We start from the raw sequence: 22690 nt of genomic DNA on the forward strand, positions 1-22690 counted from the left end.
AGCAAAAGAGGGCATTGATGTTCCTAGCAAACTGACTGTTTCTAATCTCCTGCTGCGGGTACCAAGGCCCTTTGCAGTTAAAGGTCCCACCACAGTTACTAAAATCAGTCGTATCTTGAATGAGATTGCAATACAAAACAAGCATTTGCAATGCAATAGGTCTCGCATTTGCGAGAGTTTGACCTATTGGCATTGTAAATGACAATGTCTTTTATGTGTTGGATTTCAAAACAGATAAATAAAAGGCACTTTTCACAATGCTAATAGCTTAAACTCTTGCAAATGCGAAACCTATTGCATTGCAAATTCTCGTTTATGAAGCTTACAGATTATTGTGTAATAAAATGCTCTGTTTTCTATGGTTCCTCCCAAAATATACCCCCTCCTGTAAAGTGTTTTTTATATCCTAGGATATCTTGGCCAATGTTAATGGACTGCTTTCATCTAGATTTAATAGAACACCCTTTGGTGTAACCATCCAGCCCCCTCCAAGCTCCTACCATGCTGTGACAAATGCTACCGGCATAATATGGTTTAAATGCAGGGCCGGCTCTAGGGGGGTGCGATCGGTACCACCGCACAGGGTGCTAACTTGGGGTGGGGGCACCCTGTTTGCAAAAATATTAGGCTTGAAAACCACCAGCTGCCACGTTCCTTGCTTCCAGCAATTTTCAGACTTCCATAAAAATATCATGATAAGTCCAGTGATTAATGTTCTTCCTGGAGCGAGAGAAGGAGTTATGTCTAGTGAAAGTTTGACTCCTCGCAAGGTAGCTCAGAGGGTTAATATAGCTGCTGCTATGAACGAGTGCCATGCAGATCACAAAGTGCATATATTGTTAATAGGTCAATGAGTCACCGCTTTTGTCAGAGAGATGATGTAAAGTGCTGCGGCACCTCACGCTGGTATGAGTGGCGCTATAAAACTAAATGAATCTGAGAGACTGGTTATGGAGACTTGAGGGGCACTGTTAAATGGTGGTAGTGAGGAAATCTGTGGCAGCGGTGGTCATTGGGGGCGACAACAAATATTGTCGCACAGGGTGCCACCAGTGCTGAAGCTGGCCCTGTTTAAATGTATCCCTTAACCGCTAACACCCTTCTTATGGGTGACCCACAGAAGGGTCTGATATTTATTTAGCGCAACTGATGAAATGTGATCTTTAACGCATACCCCTCTTGACCCATACAAGCTGCCTATAAAAACTGCACCTGTTTTTCCAGGGTTCGCAGCAGCAGATAAGTTCACGAGTCTTCGATGTCTCCTTTTTAGGTCTCGCCTAGCAACGCAGTGCATGCGCGGCTCGCTTACGAGACTATTTTCGTCGGTTTTGCTTCGGAAGCAGGGTGGAAGCTCCACCCATGCTTCTGATTGGCACGCGTCAAAAATGTGCACTTTTAATTGGAAGGTAGGCATGTTTGTACCCTCCCTGTCTTCTGTTTGCCGTGCCTGCCCGGACAGGAGATGTGCACGCGCACGGCGTCTCTTTTGCTCGCGGCATCACTTTCACTGTCTGCAATCTGCTTGTTTTTTGCAAGGAGTGTCCTGGGGGAGTGGATGTGATGGAGCGGTCCAGGCTTGTTAGAGCTGTAAGTAGAGCAGGCAAATCCTGGCGCAGGCGGCAATGACATCTGGGGCGATCGCTGTGCAGGGAAGCACGCGCTGATGAGATGAATGACGAGAAAGCTGCAGCAGCGCGCGCCACTGGTCCCTTCACGAGGGCAGGGTACAAGACCCGCAATGCTTATCCGTGATAACAAGCGTGGCCGCGCGCCCTGCTGCAGGACACATCACATCACCTTCCTAAACGCAGGGAAGCGCGCGCCCCAGCTTGGCCCGCCTGTTGGATCAATGCCGTAGTTTGTGCAGCGACTAATGATTCTGCCTCTGCAATCACTGGACGATAATGGAGGTGAGGCCTAGAGATTAAAAGTAGCTCGCCATGTAACGCAGTGCTGTAAATATGAATAAATAAATGATAGATCATGTGTGTTCTGCCTGGTCAGGGACGATCTGAGGCTCGCCTTAAGAGATAGCACGTTTCGGGTATTCACCCCGTGACATTGCACCGAATCATCTTCAAAGGCAGATGGAATACAGACCTACCGAGGCGCTGTAAGTAAATCTATCCCAGGGAGTGAGGACAAAACTCACACTTTCAGGTGTGTGTTCAAGAGAGTTTGTGAGGAGGACATCCCTTCTCATACAAAGCTTGTTGGTGTGATTTAACATGTTTCTTGGTGGGTACTAAAGGGAATATTTGTGTCAAGAGGTTATTGAATCTGTTTTTTTTGCTTTATATAATTGCACGAGTTTATCTCACCTGTTGTTTGATGTTTGTTGACTTACTAAACTCTGCTCTGCCGTAGTGGCTATGTTCCCTACGGTAACTTTTTGGGACTAAACTCAATTTTAAATAAATGTCCAGGGCGCAGGAAGCCATGGCCATCCAGTCTGCTCATCCCAGTGCATTGCTGATGATACTTTGAAAGGCCTACAGCATCCCTTATGAGAGCTGTCGCAGGATGGAGAGGAATCCGGCCCTTACTAGGCCCTGCTTGTCCCCAGCGTTACCTCTGGAATTCTCTGAATTTCTTAAAAAACATATTGGGTCTTACTGCAGCATGATGTCAATCACAACCAGTCAAGTGTCTCTTCTTCACCATCACACTGTAGCTCCGGTAGAACGGTCACTCCAAGAACAGAGACCAGCCCACCCACGGCTTCTGATACCCTTAAAATACCCAAAACCTGGACAACTAAGCCTCCTCGAATCAAAGCAAATCAATTTGACTTTTTCATCACCTCGATAATCCTGAAAACTATTATTTTTCCGGTATCTGAAAGATTAAGATGGCATTCTCTCAGATATTGTGCATACAAAGTTTAGTTATTATGTCGCACGCAGGAAACTCAAATAGCAAACAAAAGAGCACTGCATAGGAAAGCCTTTTCATCTGAACTTTAAGTTAAAAAACTTTTGTTGTGTTTGAAAAATTCCTATTTGTTCTGATGCCTTGCATAATAAGGAGTTTGAGTCAGAAACAGGGAGGACGTTTATCAAGCACAGGCTATACAAGGGAAGAATTGCTTAGTTGTTCTAGTAAGCTGCTGTGGCTTCATACATCCCATAATCTTGTGATGTTTCATTAGCTCTGCAGCACACACCTCTCCATGAGCTCATCAACTTACTTGGAGAAGCAGAGCTATGAACATTAGGAAAAAACAGTTCAGCTGAATGGAAAGTAATATAATGCAATCATGTGAATGGACAAAGCTCCCGTGCAAGAACAACCCTTGGGTTTCTAATGCATGCTATCTCGCCACCGATGTGTGAGAGGTTCCAAAAAGAGATGCAGGTTGAAGCATTCAAAAACCTTCCCCTACCTGTTCTAGCACCCTCAGTGCCTGTTGGTTAAGTAATTTCAGTGTGGTATGCTTGTAGGGAAATCTCCAGGCGTACAAGTTTATAAAATATTTAAACAAACAAATCATTTCTAGAAAACTGGAGGTGTAAGCACGCATTATGCTATAGGCAGGCACAAAGAATCTGCTGAGTTCTGCTGTTCACGAGAAAGCCTGCCGAGTAATATTGTCATTGTGAGAGGTTTGAGTTTCTCGGAGTCTAAGTTATCGTTACTCACGTGTGCTTTTTCTCTAAGGTGAAAGGTTGAAAGTATTTATACATATTTTTTAAACCCAGTCAAGAATTTTTCTGGCCCATAAGAAAACACTTTTAATTTTGTAGCATCTCTAAAAGAGACGGTGAAATAAACTGATTTGTCCCAGATCACACCTTGAAATTGTGAAGCTGGGATTAGAAACTAGAACTCCTGGATTCACGGTCCACAGTTTAGTTACTAAACCTGAAGCAGATGAAATGAAAAAGGGCTACCCATTGGCTAAACAAAGCAGTCTATTCCTGTGTGCTAAAATGCTTTCCCGAAAAAGTGAAGTTGTATTTGTCCATGTAAAAGTGTATTATTAACTAGAGCACCAGATCCCAACGCATGCACGATGGTGATGGAGCAGGGGAAATACAACATTTTGTACCCCCTTCGAAGTTAATGACCTCATTACTTTAAAAATACTAACTGTTTGAATGCATGAAATAATCAATAAATGCACCTTTAATTAGACACTACATGCGGAAAACTAACTGGCATTTGCACAAATCTAATTTATTTACCAATGTGAAATTAAATTAACATAGGTTTGTGATTCGTGTAGAAAAACAGGAGTAAATCGCATGTATTTGGTTTGTCGTAAATATATTGTGGCAAAGAATGCAGATGGTAAGTAAAATGTTGATTATGTTAGGTAATAACGAACATGGGTCATTAGAATGGTGGGTGGTAAACAGAAGGGCTTATTTTCTATGTCTAATTCCATGTCTAATTTCTGCTATGTTGTTTTCATATTAGTTCCGTTCGGGCCTGCTAGGCCTCGCTGGGAAAATGGCCGCTGCAGAGAGATGTGACTGTACGCAAGAACAAAAATGGCCCCCTCGCATAAGCAGAGTGGAAGTTTCAGTCACGAGTGTGTGGCCTATGCCCGGAGTGAGAGATGTCAAGGACGAGGTGACCTAAGACAAGAGCTGTACCAACAGCCCCTGCAAGAATGCTTGGGAACGGATGAGAGACTCAAACTGCAGAAGATGATCCAGTGCATGACTGATGGAAAATTGTTGCAAATACATTAACAAACTTAAAATATGGGAACTTGATGAGTCACGAGACTTGTACATGAAAGCATTATTTACAGAACTGGTTTAGGCAAGGAGAACAATGAGGTGACCATCACCACCCCTCCAATGGACCAATCAGAATGAATGTAGCTCTTTAAAAGGTTTAAATTTTGGGTATAGCAAGTTAGTGAAAGGGTATAAAGAGTTGTGCTTATAATCACATTGGTGGCGCTTGCTTTTTCTACTATTCAACAAGACACGCTGTCTGTTGAGACGATTTCCAACTTGATGCTGAAAAGACTGACAAATTTGAACTTTGATGGGGAAAAGAAACGAGTGCCGCGGGATTCAATCCTGGGAGGGAATACGTCTGAGGAGGTTAGAGGGACAGTCAGTCAGTTTGGGAACCTATCCTATGATCTATGGTTCCTGCTCTGGTGAACCATTCTCGTCATCGCCCTAATGCCAAGGGTAATGAGTATTTTCCGTTTCTATTTCAATGTTTACTTGAATGCTTATGAAAATTAATTTCTATAATTTTGTTTAATAAAACTTTACTTAATCAATTTATTCAATGAATCTAGATAAAATGTCATGCCAACTCAAACTGAGTCTGTGGGTATTAGAATTAAAGTAATGATCAATAAATGTTAAAGGTTTTATTGTGATTGACCTGGACCTGGACATCAACTGATTCCTACTAGTTGGTCCATCGACCCAAAATAGCGGAGTATCTTGATGTTTAAAACCAAACATTCTAGAGTCAAATGTATATAATGTATATAGTTATTATTTAGGCAAAGAAATAGTATCAAGGTACCCCGTATGTCTTGCAGCTCGGCAGCTTATCACCGATCCAGAAAACTGAGTGAATGTATGTTTTCGGTGTTATGGGCCCCGCCGATGAATAAGTGGTGTAAGGGTTTTCTAGGTTGGTCATAGTTTTGTTAAAGCCGCGCTCCATCAATGGCCGCTCTGTACGCAAATTTTGGCCTCGCGCCATGCTACATAAGAAGTGTAAAATGTCCTCTATGCCCCCTCACACTGCACACGCCTACTTGGCGACCATCATGGTGCTGGAGGATCACCTGTGGGTGTGCTGCATGCCTCCGACCTCAACTGTCCTGAGCTCCAGGCACCTTCTGACTGCAGTTTATTTTGGGAGCAGCTGAGGGGATTTTGGTCGATTTGCATCACTTACACCTCCAATGCGATGTATTTAGAAACACAGACTTGATCACATCTTTGCCTCAGCAGCTCGCAATCTGCAAGCGGTGGTATACAAACCGGAAGCACGGGACACATCACGAGGGGCTGTGAACGCAGCTACCGGGCTGCACGCAAACTATTTCTGATGAGCTCGACCGTCAGTTACTGTGGCTTGATGTTTCCGAGACATGAATTGCAGAAATTAAACGGGCCCGCCTGTGTTCTTCGCAGTTTCGTCATCAGTAGAATTCTTCGTCAGGAATAGATGCACGTTTATACTTGTGTGAAATATCTGCAGTGGAATGCTCGCCTCAAGGAAATGCTGGCTTCTGATGCATTGATAAGCTTGTTAGTACTTCCTTAGTACCGCCTTGTCTTCATTTGTAACCTCCCATGAGGACTGGCCCTTTTACTCCTGTTGTTACATGGCATGTCTTATTTAGTCTGCAAGTACTATCTTCTTTAATTAGTTTGTCCTACTGCAGGCACAACATGCTTTCCATCAGCATTCAGCGCGCCACGCGCGCTTTCACTTTCCAAGCAGCCCGGGACAATGGCGGCCACTTCTTTGAAATGAAATAGGTCTCGCATTTGCAAGAGTTTGAGCTATTGGAATTGTAAATGACAATGCCCTTTATTTATGTGTTAATTATCAAATCAGATAAATAAAAGACATTGTCATTTACACTGCCAATAGCTTAAACTCTTGCAAATGCGAGACCTATTGCACTGCAAATGCTTGTACTCATTTGTTTTGAAAACCTGCAAGCGGTGCGTAAACACACACTTTGTACGTATAGTCCTTGCTTACGAGAAGCAAGGCTGGCAGTAAAAGAGACTGCCAGCCTTGCTTCTCATAAGCAAGGACTATAAGTACAAAGTGCTTGTTTACGCACCGCTTGCAAGTTTTCAAACGCATAAATAAAAGGCATGGTCATTTACAATGCCAATAGCTCAAACTCTCGCAAATGTGAGACCTATTGCATTGCAAATGCTGGTTTCATTTTCTGTCAGATTTAGTATTATGTTCGGCAGTTATTTGTCAGTTGACGAGCTCCACACAAGACTTCACAAGTTTTCTGCTGCTGATCTGTATGAAGGAATCTGTAAGCAGCTGCTGCATTGTGTTTAGTGCTTGAATTTATCACATTTTCTTAAAACAATGAAAACTACCACTGGTATGTGGGGACCCGATCCTAGCTATGTTCCGTGGTTTGCATATGTTCTCTTGCTGCCTGCATGCTCACAATGTGTTGAGAACCTTGGTCCGTGTCTTTGACAGCCTACTTGGAAGGCCAAAATCACAGTAAAAATAACAGCTTCCTATTGAATACACAGACCTTTAGTCCAACTCTGCCAACACCATGGGATGTGATGCCCACGTCGCCTAGTCAGCAGCGGTTAGTCTTAAAATTGGTTTAATAAAATCCCAGGAGGAATTTGCACTGGGGAAATATGCCAGAAAGAGCAACAGCACCTAGTTTTACCACATTGTAAAACCAAAAACAGAAGTTATCCCTACAAACCTTGGAAGAGCGATTTAATCAGAGGGGAACAAGCATTTGCAATGCAATAGGGCTCGCATTTGCCAGAGTTTGAGGTACTGGCATTGACAATGACAGTGACTTATTTATGTGTTTTGAGAACCAAATAAAAGGCATTGTTATTTACAATGCCAATACCTCAAACTCTGGCAAATGCGAGACATTTGTGCCATTTGCACTTTAGCTGTAAACATCGGAAGCTAAAGCGCAGATGCCCAATTGCTTAGAAAGTAAAGAAATAGAAAAATAAATGTTTTTCTGTTTCTATACTTTTTAAGCAATCCCTGCACCCGCACTTTAGCTCACTAAGTTTACAGCTAAAGCGCGACATTGCTGATTAATTCCTAGAAGAGAGGGGGGGGGGGCCGTTTTATGGGCACTCATGATGGGACTTTAAGTTGTCTTCTTTTCAATCTGCGACGTGTAATTTTACAGCATACATCAGAATTGCAAGTCTCGCAGAACTTCAGATCTCTGTGATAGTAGTTCAGCTGCTAGTTAAAGCACACAACACTAAAGGTACATTGTATTACAGAGATCAAATGTTTCCCAGATCCCAGGTAGGAGTGGTTGGTTCTTCTAGCCCAGCCTTTCTATTTCTTTGCATTCTGGTAATGCTTGGTGCAGAGGGGGATTTCGGATAGCTCAGCGACTTAACACCCATCTCACACATCTGAACGGCAGAGAAGCAGAGTCTGAACCCTGGCAAGGCAACCCCCATTTCTGAGGTCGGTAAAGAGAGTATCATTAAACTGTTATTTACAGAGCCTCAGCGCAGGAGAAGTTGATATGAAAATAGTGTTATTGTCAGTCCGGGGTGTTTAAGGACAACTTATCTGACAGACAGCAAATGGAGTAGGTAACGGCTCAAATGCTCAACAACGTGAAAGAAAAATAAGTTTAAAATAATGGTTCGCACCAACCTTGGACCACGAGAGATGTATTTATGGCGCTGCCTGGGAGACCAATAATAAACCAGCTTTCCTCAACTTTTCAAGGGAGGAGGTGCGACGCCAGGATCCTTGGATGCCTGGAGCTGTGGGGGAAGCACAGTTGTAGTTTTCGGTGTCCTTGGCCAGGGAAGGAAGGGGGGTAGCAGGATCCAAGGGATGGGTTTACAGAACGCAGAGGTCAGGATCCTAGTCTGTGGCTCGAAACACGGTCCATAGCCATAGAGGACTGGAAAGCACTCGTGGGTGGAAGAGGAGGCCAATAAATGCGCCCAGGGGCGGTGTGTTTTTAGTGCTGCCTGGAAGAGCAGGAAAAGGGAGGGGGGAGCAGTTGTCGCTACAGGGTCGTACCTGACGAGGTGGAGCGTGGGTTAGGCGAGCGGAAGAGGGAATGGCAGTAGAGAAGGGAAGACAAGCCAGCACAGACTCCCCCAACCCCCTCCTCATCTCCCCTTGGGAGGCAAACTCATGGGGCTGAAGGGAGTTTAACACTAAAGCTGCCCCTTGCTCCCGCACCCGACCCCCTGGCCAGCACTCTGGGGCCCGCAGCCAGGGTCCAAGGCTGACTGCCTCATATCCTCATCTGGGGGCGGGTCAGGAGGAATGAAGAGGGGGCTACGCAGTTCCCATCCTCACCACAGATAAAGAGTGGAGGGGGGGGGCGGGGGAGGGGGCTAGGAGAGCTTATTTTTACCTTCAGACTTCGGTCCCGGAAGGAGCAAAAACTGAAAACAGGACTCGGGTGCCACAGGCTGTTTGCGACGCTGCACCACATTATTACAAGATAAAATAAATAAACACGGTGTCCCTAAAGCGGGCGCCGCGCTCCGATTAAAGTGAAAATAAATAAACGGAACCCGGTGCCCGCGCTCAGCATGAACATGCAACTAATAACAAGCTGTCACCATTGCCAGAATGACAAAAAAAAGTGCCCGCTGACTAATTCAAGGAGACCGTGTAACGCCGCAAGGAAACGATACAGTCCGGATGGGCGGGGCCAAAAGGAGACATGGCGTTAACCAAGAAGCCTCATTTTCAATTGGAGGCCAGCGTTTAGAATAAATGATGATGCCAGCCAACCAAAATGATGGGCGTTGTTCAAGTCTCCTTCAGATATCTTATTGATTACAACACTCCTCGCAGAGCAAGGAGCGCACGTGCGCTCAAACAGTAAGCGAGACCTAAAAACTACAGGGTTCAGTAACTTCTTCACCGGGTATTCCCTCTGTTATCACTGAAAGGTAGATTGTCTTTGTGCGTGCGTACAAGATCCCGGAACATAACTTTTCAAAAATTACAAAATATTTCCCTCTTGATTCAATTAACAGAAACCATGCTCATTAGGCAACATTCCTGTTTTTTTAAATATTCTGCCAATTCACTATATACATCGTACATTTAGCTCAAACACTACTCGAGGAAGAGTGAAATTAAACAAACAAGCATTTGCAAGCAATCGCGGCACTCGTGCTTTAGCTGTAAACATCTTAAGCTAAAGCGCAGGTGCCCTGATTGCTTCAAAAGTAAAGAAATAGAAAAAAAGATTTTTTCAATTTCTTTACTTTTGAAGCAATCGAGACACCCGCGCTTTAGCTTGAGATGTTTAGAGCCAATGCAGGAGTGCTGCGATTGAAACCAAAGTAAACAAAGAGAAAACAAATGTTGGACGCCCATTTTTTTTCCCTCTTTATTTACTTTGGTTACAATCACCGCACTTGCACTTTAACTGTAACTATCTTAAGCTAAAGCGGGTGCCGCGATGGGTTCAAAAATAAAGAAATTTTAAAAAAAAGTGTTTTTCTATTTCTTTACTTTTGAAGCTATCGTGGCACCGTGCGTTAGGTTAAGATATTTATAGTTAAAGCAAGAGTGTGTCGATTGAAACCAAAATAAATACAGAGAAAACAATTCGCAAGATCAAGTGAGGTGCCCCAGAAACAGCTGCCGCAAAGAAAGCAAAGTATGTTCCAAGAGCGCCGCGTTCATAGTTAAAGTTTAACGTACTAGCGCTACTGAATGTAAAACAAGGAACGACGGGTGGGTGGCACTTGGGGGTGCACACAGAGGGAAGTGGCGGTGCGGGGGGGCGACGGTGGGGAAGACACAGAAATGCATCAAGCACTGCCACAAGCATGAAGCAACGCAATAAACACAAAAGAGTTCCCAAAATAACAGTTACGCTGTATAAGCGTAACAAACCTGTACTTGGTCGGTGCTGCATGGGGAAAAAAAAAACATAAGTGACCTTGGCTGCCTAAACCAATTACAGGGCAGCAAAGAAGACAGACACTGCCCTGAACAAATAGTAAGCAGCAGGCGGGAGCTACCTCAATTTACTGAATACTTCAGGTCTTGCGACAGCGCATGCGCTGTCTAGGCTCGACCTAAAAAAGTAGGTTTGTCAACACCTATGGAGCTAGACTACACGACAAATATTTTACTTATGTTACCTTTCAGGTCAAACCCTCCCATAAAGTTTAAAAATCTCTCTAATAGGTGCTGTAACGGCATGGGAGTTTGGCCTATAAGGACAAAATCATCCGCATACCAGAGGGCTCGTATGGGGCGCTGTCTAATCTGGGGTATGTACCTGCATGTTGAAACCAACTCATATCTCCAACTGGTTGATATAAAGGGTGAAGAGGAAGGGTGCAAGTACAAAGCTTCCCCTGCGAACACCAAACGACTCTGAGCAATCCCTCCCAAACCTGAGGCGCTGGAGTTGCAATATATAGGGGGGGGGGGTTTATATCCATAATAGGGGAAATAGATACTGTGCTAATCCCCTCGTATGCATCAGTAGATGCCAACTGGGATGCATAATGCGAAACCCATAAGTTAGGTGACACATAATTGATCGGTTCCTCTCTTTTAGTACCCCTACCCCACCTAACCAGGTTCCAAAATGTACACATTGATCGTTCTTTGCTGGCAGAGTGGAGATCCATCCAATAGTCCTGATCCCAGGCACGTTTAGCATCATATTGGGCTTTTTTATAAAATGCCCGAGCACTCCTAATATGAACTATGTCTTTTGATTTAACTGCATCTGACAGGGCCTGATATGCGGTCCTACATGTTTTCCCATACCAACGGTCCTCTTTTCTGGGTGCCTTATTAGATTAAGCATGAGTCTGTTTAGTAAAAAAGACCCTCAGTTGGTTAAAGAGGTTTGTATGGATTATATTTGCATTTCCCATATCCTCCTTCTGAGCAATACAATTTTGTAGAGCATTAGTCACCTTAATGGTTAAATTCCTAATATATCAAATCTGCCTCTCATTCCTTAAACAATTAACCCATTTGACACGCCTAGAGTCATTTGATTGGACGATTTCCACCTTCCTCGAAGGAACCTCCTGACAATTAGACTTAAATAATTTGAATGATAGAAGTAGGGGGTCATGGTCACTTTCCACCCTTTCCACCACTATCACATCCTTAATACTAGACCAATTTTCTTTATTGGTAAGTATATAATCAATGCGGCTTTTACGAAGCCCATTATTAAACGTAAAAGCCCCGTGTTTGTCAGAAGTTGATCTACCATTAATTGCATGTAGCCCTTGTCCAATACAAAGTACCTTTAACTGAAGTGCAGCCTCAGTCCATTTTTTAATTGGCGAAAGTGTCAAATGGGGAATATTCCAGGAACAATCCTCTTCTAAAGTAAGATCGATGTCATTTATGTCCAAGGGTTCGAAGCAACAATTAAAATCACCTGCTACTATGACATTACCCTTCTTACAATATGTGTCAAGAAGCAGATCAAGCTCCTCCACAGTATTTGAAGGTTTTCCCCCCGGCAACCCTCTAGCATAAATGTTAAAAACAAAGAGGTCCATTATTCCAGGACACTGAACGCGAATAAGTAAGATATCATTACTTTTTTAATCCAATTGGATTAAATTATACCTGGTATCTTGTTTGATCCACGTTAGGAGTCCCCCCTTAGCTCTTCCATGGAGGCTAGGGACAGCTGGAACATAGAAACTAAGATAACCAGGTCTATGATCTATGACAATCGACCAAGTTTCCTGTAATAATATAATGTCCCTACTGTCGAGGAACTTAGACCAATCAGATGACACTACTTTATTCCTAAACCCTGCCACATTCCATGAAACTAAAGATGAAGAGACATTATCATCATCAGTACCTTGGGTACTATGTAATAGAATTCCCTGCGAGCCTCCGCAACCTTGATCCCCATGTTGAAGGACATCTTGTACAAGATTATTGATGTTAGGTGAACCACTTATCTGAGCTATGTCTGTATGCACCGGGCGGATTTCACCATAAGGTCCACAGCCAGATGAAGCATTCGCTTCAAAGAGATTGGGCAGATGGGTTCCTCGGTGGTCTGGATCTTGTCCATACAGAAGTCAATCATTGATATCTAATGAACTCAACACCTCAAATCTATTACTTACTGGTGTGAATCTTACGTGAGGATCAGACCGAGGAGCAAAATCTCTCCTTCTTGTAACGGCAGTTGGGCAGGGAGGATAAAAATATCCCAAGGGAAGGATATTGATACGATCTTGGCGTATCCTCAATGAACCTGCCTGTCTTAGGATGTGGTCTACCAATTCGGGGGAGGCAAAATAACCAACAACACAGTCACCCTCCATGCCTTTCCTAGTCTCACCCACCCAATCCACCCTTCTGACCATTTTAAAATTATTATAGAGGTTATCGCCTAACACTGTTCTAGTGTTCAAGTAATGTAATGCTTTATTCTTGAGTGTAGACCAATGTTCCTCTTTACCATCCGATGTTTTAGGGACATTAGCCAGAATAATGGAATATGGGCACGCCTCAGGGGGGAGATGAAATTTTATATGTTTCCGGGGAATATGGTCTATGCGGTTTGAGCTACCCCTAAAGCCACCACGGCCAAGATTGGTACCACTCATAGGCATTAGAATATTTGGAGTGGTAGTCGTCTGAACTACTACAGGTTCCCTGGATTCATGTGCTCTAACATCCAAACTAATATCTATTGGAAGTTGAGTCAGAGCACTAACAGGACGTATTACAGTTGATTTAGTCTCAATCAGGGGAACCTGTTGGTTTGATATCTGTCTTTCCAGGGTTATTAATCTATGGTCAATTAACTCGAGCTTTTCCATAACGGGATTAATAAGAACCTTAAAGCGCTCCTCCAGGTTCCCCAAGAGTCTCATCATTTGATCACCCTATATAGGGTTATTTATTATAGGTGTCATTGAATTTCCCTCTGCATGAGTCTTGGGTAAGTTAACCAGGGTCATTTGGCTTTCAACTTGGCAACCCAGACCAAGAGTAGAATTATTTTTCCTAGCTTGTTTGGCGTGTGATTTACTACCCTTACTAACACTATCTGCCTTCCGCTTCTTCGGCTGATCTTTGGCTCTAATAGCGTGCTCAACCCGTGCCTGCCTAGTACGTGTATTAGGAGGGGAAGGCGGCGGGCTATGAACAAGAGGAGAAGAAGTGTTTGTTATATTTAACACCCGTGTAAGAGCGTCATTTGATAGTATATCTGGGCTTTGTAACAAATCAAAGGGGACCTGAGTACTCTCCGTTAAAACGGTTGTTGGTATATAGTTCAAATTGTTACTATCAATACTAAATGGGTCAAGAGATAACCTCCTCTCTACAAGTTCTATCTCCTTTGCCACAGCAGTTTCAGCCCGTTTAAGAAACGCATCCAATGTCCCAGCCCCCCCCTTTAGGATTGACAATAGATTTTGCCATATAGCTGGCAACCTTTCACTAAAGAACAACTGTAACACAGACAGAAATAACCCCGACACTATAGTCACACCACAAAATAGGCACGGAATGTACTTAGTGACTTATCTTGTGGCACAAATCAGAGCACACAACCCAGTCTCGACAGCAAGATATCAGGGACAGAGCCCAGCCCGGCCTCCTCCGGCCTCGGACGGCCCCGCCCTTGTCCCGGGCTTCTCCCGGCGCGTCCCGCGAGGTTCCGTCCTGGCCTTTATACGCCTCCTGGCGCCCGGTTACAGCGTCGGGGGCGTGCTCGTTGTCAGCGGGGCTGCTGGGAAATGAAGTCCCGGTCACGCTGCGATGCCCAGCCACGAGGACAGTCACTCCGGGGGGGGCAGCGACCTCTGGATAATACGCTCGGGGGGAATAGCGGAGCCAAGCCCGGCCGAAAACAAAAAAATATTATCAACGTTCCCTCCCAAACCGGAGGCGCTGGAGTTGCAATATATATTTCCCTGATGGGGTTAATAATGGCTTGGTTCACACCAAGATCTTACATAATCCTCCACAGTTTACAATGAGAGACAAGGTCAAAAGGTGCTGGACAGGTCCATAAATCCCAAAACTAAAGAGCCCTTTTTGGCCATGGTGCAACGATATATCTGTAAGAGACATATATTAGTTATAGATTCCTCACCTTAGAATTACCTGGGCGTCAGACTGGATCTGGAGAGTTTTTCTTCAGCAGTACCCCTGCGCGTCGGTAGGTGGTGTCGATCGACTCCGCGTTCGTTGTTGGTGTCCTGGTCGCTGGAATGATGTTGAGGCATCTACTTAGACGCTGATCCTGTGCACTGACGCCAGTTCTTTACACGACATTCCACGCCAAAAGCGCAGAGCCATGCAAGACACTGACCACTGGTGCACATAACTAGGGCCCAGAAAGGGTGTCCCTTACCCTAGAAGTCAGTTCGCAGAACAGGGAGGATGGGTGGGGTGGTGAGGAATCCATAACTAATATATGTCTCTTACAGATTGTAAGAAACTGGCTCTATATATACTACACCAAAATTAGGTATAGTGTGTATAGAGTCCAAGTGACCCCAGAGGTAAGCAGAGGTTAAAGTTAGATAGAACCTTACTTTCTAATTGTGGTAGAGTGGTAGAGCAGTAAGGCAGTATCAGAGGACAGTGTTAAGCATTTGATGTACACACTCAGTCAGCAAATGAATTCACACGCTCAATAACTGAACCCTATGCCAATTGTGTTTGTATAAAAATATATACTGTTTTATTTTTAGAACCAAGCATGGATATGCCGTCTTAGAACTGTGCAGTTTGGTCTTGACATCTATGATGAGATGCATCATTTTTTATAATCTAATTGTTAAAGAGAACGACCTTCACATGTCAGAATTATCTATTGCCACTTTCTTCTAACTTGAATGTGGTATAAAAAACAATGCCATGAAAATGAACTTATATGACATTACTGTGAACAATCTCTTTATTTCCATTTGGACAGGTTGACCCTTTAAAGACACTTTATGAGCACTGTCGTATATACGTTGTTTTTAATACATGTATTGCTCAATATATTTGTTTCAGTACATGTGCATAATCCACTACTGCACATTAGACATGTTGTTTTCATTAAAGGGATTGGCCTTCATTAAAGGGATCGGCCTTCATCAACCAACCACAAATGTCCGTTTTAATGATATCAAGCCATTTTTCACCATCTAAACATGGCCGCGCCAGTGGTTCCGACAGCGTTGCCTATATGAATCTGATGTCACTTGATACATGTGACATGAATGGAATCTAGCTGTTGGGCCCACATTGTCACAAAATACATTAGATATGTTATTTTCAATAAAGGGATTGGCTTTCATCAACCAATCACAAATGTCAGTTTTAATGATATCAAATCATTTCTCAACATTCAAAGATGGCCGCGCGAGTGGTTCCGACAGCGTTGCCAATATGAATTTGATGTCACTTGATACACGTGACATGAATGGAATTTAGCTGTTGGTCCCATATTGTCATAAAATACATTTTAGGGAATTAAACATCTAAATCTAATAATCAGATAAGGTCCCCTGAATTAAAAGACTGATTAGAATATTGCGTTTAGTTTTCATCTATAAACTCTAATTGATCGTGTTTATAACTAATGTGCTTTTAACCTTTCCAAGATGGCCGACGGATTTGTAATAACATCTTTAACAAACTTTTTGAAAGAGACATAGGTCATGTGACTACGACATCACCTGGCGCGGGGTTTAAAAAGCCGTAATTAATATGTACACGGCTTCGCTGAAATGATGTCCGAAGTCGGTGGTTACTAGATCGCTGCAAGTAAGTTAATCAGATAGAGATTATTTATTTGAATTGTAATGCTATATGGGCTTGATATATTTGCAGGTCCTAAAGAGGAGACGCTCTCCTGTACTTGTTCGAACGCACGTATGCGGTGTCTGTCCCCTAAAATATGGTTGAGGTGGGATGTAAACGGAACATTTGCTTGTTTAATTTGAATGTAACATATACTCGATATAATTGCAGGCCTCAAATATCAGAACCGCTTATACATATACGGTTTCTGTTTTTAAATAAATGCTATATGGGCATGATATTTTTGCAGGTCCTAAAGGTCCGAAGTCGGTGGTTACTAGATCGCTGCAAGTAAGTTAATCAGATAGAGATTATTTATTTGAATTGTAATGCTATATGGGCTTGATATATTTGCAGGTCCTAAAGAGGAGACGCTCTCCTGTACTCATTCGAACGCATACATGCGGTGTCTATCCCTTAAAACATATCCAACCGATCCCACAAGTGTCTTATACAAATATGGATGAGGTGGGATGTAAACGGAACATTTGCTTGTTTAATTTGAATGTAACATGGACTCGATATAATAGCAGGCCTCAAATATCAGAACCGCATATACATATACGGTTTCTGTTGTTTTTAAATAAATGCGACCAATATTGTGAGCACTCTTAACCGGTACGACGCTGGGCGGGGAGTAGATATTAGATGCACGCTTTTTATGTTTGTTCGTATGCTCATGAGTCCCTGCAATACGCCCTTATACTCTACTGTTGTTTACATGAAAAAAATGATGGTATTGTCTAGCGCATGCGAATATTATTCGTATTGAGTGAGGAAATGAAAAATGTCCCCCCTCTTTCGTTCATTTTATAAATTAATGTGATTGAGGAGAAATGTCTCATTGTCATTTTGCTAGAAACAGTCTGAAAATATCATGAGTCCACAATGTAATGACGGCATCGCTTATCATAATAGGCTATGTATTATAGCTTTTTAGATAGAATTGATGTTTTTATATTTTTCTAAACAGTAGAACCACATGACTATGTGGTATGTTTTATCTTCTAAATGAATTCAGTGTGTCATCAAGTATGACTTGAATATTGAAAGACTCTATAGATATACTCATTTTAGACTATTTTGTTATTTAGACAATACTAGAATTTTGGAAACCATACCCTAAAGAACGACACGATAAAAAGGAATTAGATTCACCATATCATTGAGGTATGTTAAGTAAATATGATTTTAAAAAATATTATATAACAGTGATGCGAAGGCCTACTCATGACTGTTAATTAAGATATAAATTGAGCACAGAATATTGACAATGAGGATGTGAATTTGTATCACGATAAAATTATGTATTGTATATTTTTAAGTGAAGCCATATACTTGCAAATCAAATAACTTAGATGTTAAAAAAGACACGACATGCATTGAGTTAATTATCAATTCAGACGACAACTGAATACTTAAAAAAAATAACAACACTGATGCTGTCTAATGTTTTTATAGACCAGGTCCTTTGTCTGTGTATGCAAAATGCTTTATGAATGATATGGTCAGTGAATATTTATATGGAGCTGATATACTTTCACAAGCAAAGATTTGTAGGTAAAGGAATTAAAATATGTTTTTTAAAAAAATGCTTAGAAATGTTTAGATTGAATTCTAAAAACCCTTTCGTGTATGCTCTTTTGATAGCCCTGAAGAAGTCTCATGGGAGACGAAACGCGTTGGCTATGAAAATGTGAAATATGACATGGAAGAAATCTTCATACAAAATCAATAAAGAAGAAAAAGAGAAAAAAAACTTATATGTTTAATGTGTCGTGTGCTTCATCAGAATTTTACTCGTTTACTGTTAACGATACAAAAGAATTTAGGTACTTGGAGATCTAACCATAGTACATAGTGCTGAACCTCCTGTGCATTTATATGTTATTGTAGGACTTTGTCCCACATTATTGAGAGTAAAGAGGGTAGTACTCTCTGGTTTCGTGCACTATTTGAATTGTTTACGTTAACCACTAATATTTGTTTGGTACGGTCCTAATCAGCCTCCACCCTCTCCCCTTGTATATATATTAAATACTTTTCAGTAATAAGTTACTGGATACAGAACAGTTTGAAAATACAATAGCAATTGTACTTTGTTTGATTTACAGGGGATGTAGTAGGTTGCAACACTTAGCAAATACAGTACATTGAAATGAATAGGCTTTTTCAGTAATTTACAAGTAAGTTACTGCTAACGTTACTTTTATAACTCAGTGCTGGATACCTAGAATCAGCACTGGGACATTTCCTGGAAACAGGTAAGTAATTACGATTTGGTTATGTGCTTGATTTTTAAAGAATATTTTTAGATTCCAAAACTCCACACAGTCGTTTTTTGGAAGAAAAACAGTGCATTGAAATGAATAGGCTTTTTCAGTAAATTACAGGTAAGTTACTTTGTATGTTACTTTTCTTAGTCAGTGCTGGATACCTGGATTCAGCAGTGGGACATTTCCTGGAAACAGGTAAGTAATTACGATTTGGTTATGCGCTTGATTTTTAAAGAATATTTTTAGATTTCAAAACTCCACACAGTCGTTTTTTGGAAGAAAAACAGTACATTGAAATGAATAGGCTTTTTCAGTAAATTACAGGTAAGTTACTTTGTATGTTACTTTTCTTACTCAGTGCTGGATACCTGGATTCAGCACTGGGACATTTCCTGGAAACAGGTAAGTAAATACATTTTGGTTATTTGGCTGATTTTTAAAGAATATTTTTAGATTTCAAAACTGCACACACAAACTTTTTGGAAGAAAATTGTCAATGTTATCCTATGGAGGGAAAACAAGTTAACGGTTCACAGGTAAGTAATCGACTGTAGGAGTTAAGGTTCTGGGGTTAGACTCAGGGGTCCGCCAGGGTCAGTGATGCACTGTTGTCGCACCCTCAGCGGCACTAGGGCAGCCGGGTGCAGTGTGTTGAGGCCCAATGTTATCCATTGGGGGATAGGGGGCCTCCGGTTGGTGGCTGTTGGCAAGCAGGCCACTGGATTGTGGGAGCAAAGCTCCTAGGGTTAAGGTCAGGGCAAATGGGGAAACAAAGTAGCACAAAAAGTGCACCCTCAGAGGCACTGGGGCGGCAGAGTGCTGTTTCGACGTTGGGTGCCCTGTTTTCTATGGAGAACCTCCGGTTTGCAAGAGCACTGCAGGCAGGGAGACGAAGGACTTCTGGGTGAGACCACCACTTTGAGAGGTAAGTTTGGAAGTTAAGGGTTGGTTAGGCACCGTTGGTTTGGGCACACAAGGGCATGGGGCTTCTAGTGCAGGGTTGCCTTTTGGAGTCGGATCTTCTTACCAGCTCCGGGTCGCGGTCAGGGGGGCCTTCTGGATTTAGGCTGCAGGCATCGGCTGAAGGCTTGAGGCAGGTCAGGGGTCACCGGATCTCGGGTCAGGATCGTCCGGGGAACCTCCACATTGTGTCTTTCCACTCGAGCTCAGGCTGGGTTCGGCAGGTGCAGAGTGGGCTGGATTCGCTGTATCCGGCCGGAGCCAGAAGCTGCAGTTTGAACAAATCCAGTGTTCACGTGAGAAGCAGTCTTGGAAGTGAAGGCAGGCAGGTCCTCCGGGGTTTTCGAGGTTGCTGGCTGCAGGACACACCGGGATTTCGCAGGAGCAGGTTTGAGGGGACACAGGCCGGTAGGGCTGGGGCCAAGTCAGTGGGCGTCGTCCTCTTGTTAGCTGGCTGCACGGCTGTTCAGTCCTTATTTTCTTCTTGTTGTCAGGCTGGATGAGTTCTAGGTTCAGGGATGCCCCCTAAATACTGTATTTCGGGGGCGTTTTAGGGGTCTTGAGGTCAGTAGCCAATGGGCTAGTGACCTTAGGGTGGCTACACCCTTGGTGTGCTCACCCCACGTGAGGGAGTGAGCACAATCCCTAGTCCTGATTGGGGAGTGCCTGCCATCTGCAAGATGGCGAGCACTGGAGAGTGGGCTTCACCTCGCCTCCCCCACCTGAGGGGTGGAGTTGGCAGAGGTGGGCACACATCCTGGGCTGGATAGTTTTTCCCGCCTGTCTTCCCGCCGAAAGGGAGGGGAGACAGGAAGGGGGCCTGCTCCTGATAGCAGGAGAGGCTGGGGGTCGCATTACAAAGGCTGCCAGGCCTTTGAAGCTCCCCTGCCACAGATGGCTCTTCCTGGCCTGGGGGAGGTGTGAACACCACTGCCCAGGAAAGGCTTTGTTTCTAGGCTCCTACCCTAGAGGTCCAGAAAAATGTCTCGTGGTGGCAGGCTGGTGTGTACCAGTCAGGGAACCCACCATAGGCTGGTAGATTTTCAGGGGGCATCTCTGTGTGCATTTTTCATTAAATCCCACACTGGCATCAGTGTGGGTTTAATGTGCTGAGAAGTTTGATCCCAAGCTTCTCATTTTTCAGTGTAGCCATTATGGTGCTGTGGAGTTCGTAATGACAAGCTCCCAGCACCATATACTCTTAATGGTAGCACTGCACTTACAATGTCTCAGAATGGACTTGGGCACTATAGGGGCACAGGGCTCATACACCTGTACCCTCACCACTGGCATAGGGCACCCAGCTAGTGGGGTGACTGATCTATTGCAGGGCAGTGGGTTGTAGGCATGGCACACAAGGATGTGTACCAAGTCGACTCTTTACTTTGTTCTGCAACAAAACACGCAGCCTGCAAAGGTAGTGTGTGTGTGTAAAGGTACAGGGCCTCTAAGGGGGGCACAATAAGTGCTGCAGCCCTTATAGGTCTTCCCTGGTCACAGTGCCCTGGGTACCTGTGGTACCATTTACCAGTGACTGACTTGTGGCCAGAGATGCCAATTGGGTTAGTTTTGGGGAAAGAACACAGGCCCTGGGAACCTGATTGGCAGGGACCCAGGGCATACCAAGAAAAAGTGCATCAGTAGTCTGGCAAAAAAGTGTGGGGGGGTTACTGCAACAGAAACCCACTTTCCTACACAGATATATCGTTACCGAAGGTAAGTAACTTGTTCATCTGAAAGAGACTATTAGTTATGGATTCCTCATCTTAGAATACATACCCCAGCAATACCAACCCCGAAAGTGGGCCTGCGAACTAAGTTTACACCAGAAAGTCCTGGAGAACTGAACAGCCAAAGAAGCCGTAACTCCAGACTTGACTGTCCAGGCAGCAGTGTCAGAGGTCATGAAGAGGGACTGCACGTCAAAAAGCAGTAGTGGCTGCAGTCCCCCTGGTGGAATGGGTGCACAACCCCACTGGAGGTTCCTTGTTCGCTAAGGAGCCGCAGATTTTGATGCAAAGGACGACCCATCAAGAGATGGTCCGATTTTGCACGGCCCGACCTTTCTTGGCGCCCACATTGCCAACAAAGAGCTGGTTATCCACCCAGAACGGCTTTGTGCGATCCAGATAGAATGAAAGCGCACGTTTTAGATCCTCTTTCGAAGGATGCCGAGGGGGAAAGAAGGTGGGCAAAGTAATGGTCTGTCCTATATAACCACTTTGGGAAGGAAAGAAGGCCTAGTGCAAAGGACAACTTTGTCCAGATGAACAGCCAGGAAAGGAGGTTTGGAAGAAAGTGCCTGAAGCTCACTTACCCTGCGAGCAGAGGTGATGGCAACCAAAGAGGTAGTTTTAAAAAGTCATAAATCTGAGAGGACCGATATGTAGCGGCTCGAAAGGAACGCACATAAGATGGGTCAGAACCAGGTTCAAGTCCCACTGGGACATTATGAAAGGAATTGGAAGATACAAGTGAGTAATGGCCTTAAGGAAGTGATTTACAATAGGGGACTTGAAAAGAGAAGGCTAGTCAGGAAGCCGAAGAAAGGCCGAAATGGCCAAAAGATAGCCTTTTAGAGTGGTCTGAGCAGAGCCCTGCTGGGCCAAAGAAAGAATGGAGAAGAACCTCCGAAAGGGGAGCAGAAAGGGGATCCACAGCCTTTGCTGCGCACCATGCCACAAATTTGTTCCAACTACAGGCGTATACCGTTTCGGTGGAGGAATGCCTGGCTGCCAAGAAAACGTATGACTTCGGGAGGTAGGTTGAAAGATGTCAACTGTCACCGCTCAATCTCCACGCAAGGAGGTGGAGGCTGGACAGGTTCGGGTAGAGGACCATCCCCTACTGCTGCGATGGAAGATCCCTCCGAAGGGGCAGTCTGATCGGAGGATCGATGGCCATGTGCAAGAGCTCGGGATACCAAACTATTCGTGCCCAGT

The sequence above is a fragment of the Triturus cristatus genome, chromosome 7 (genome assembly GCF_964204655.1).
Source record: "Triturus cristatus chromosome 7, aTriCri1.1, whole genome shotgun sequence".
NCBI lineage: Eukaryota > Metazoa > Chordata > Amphibia > Caudata > Salamandridae > Triturus > Triturus cristatus.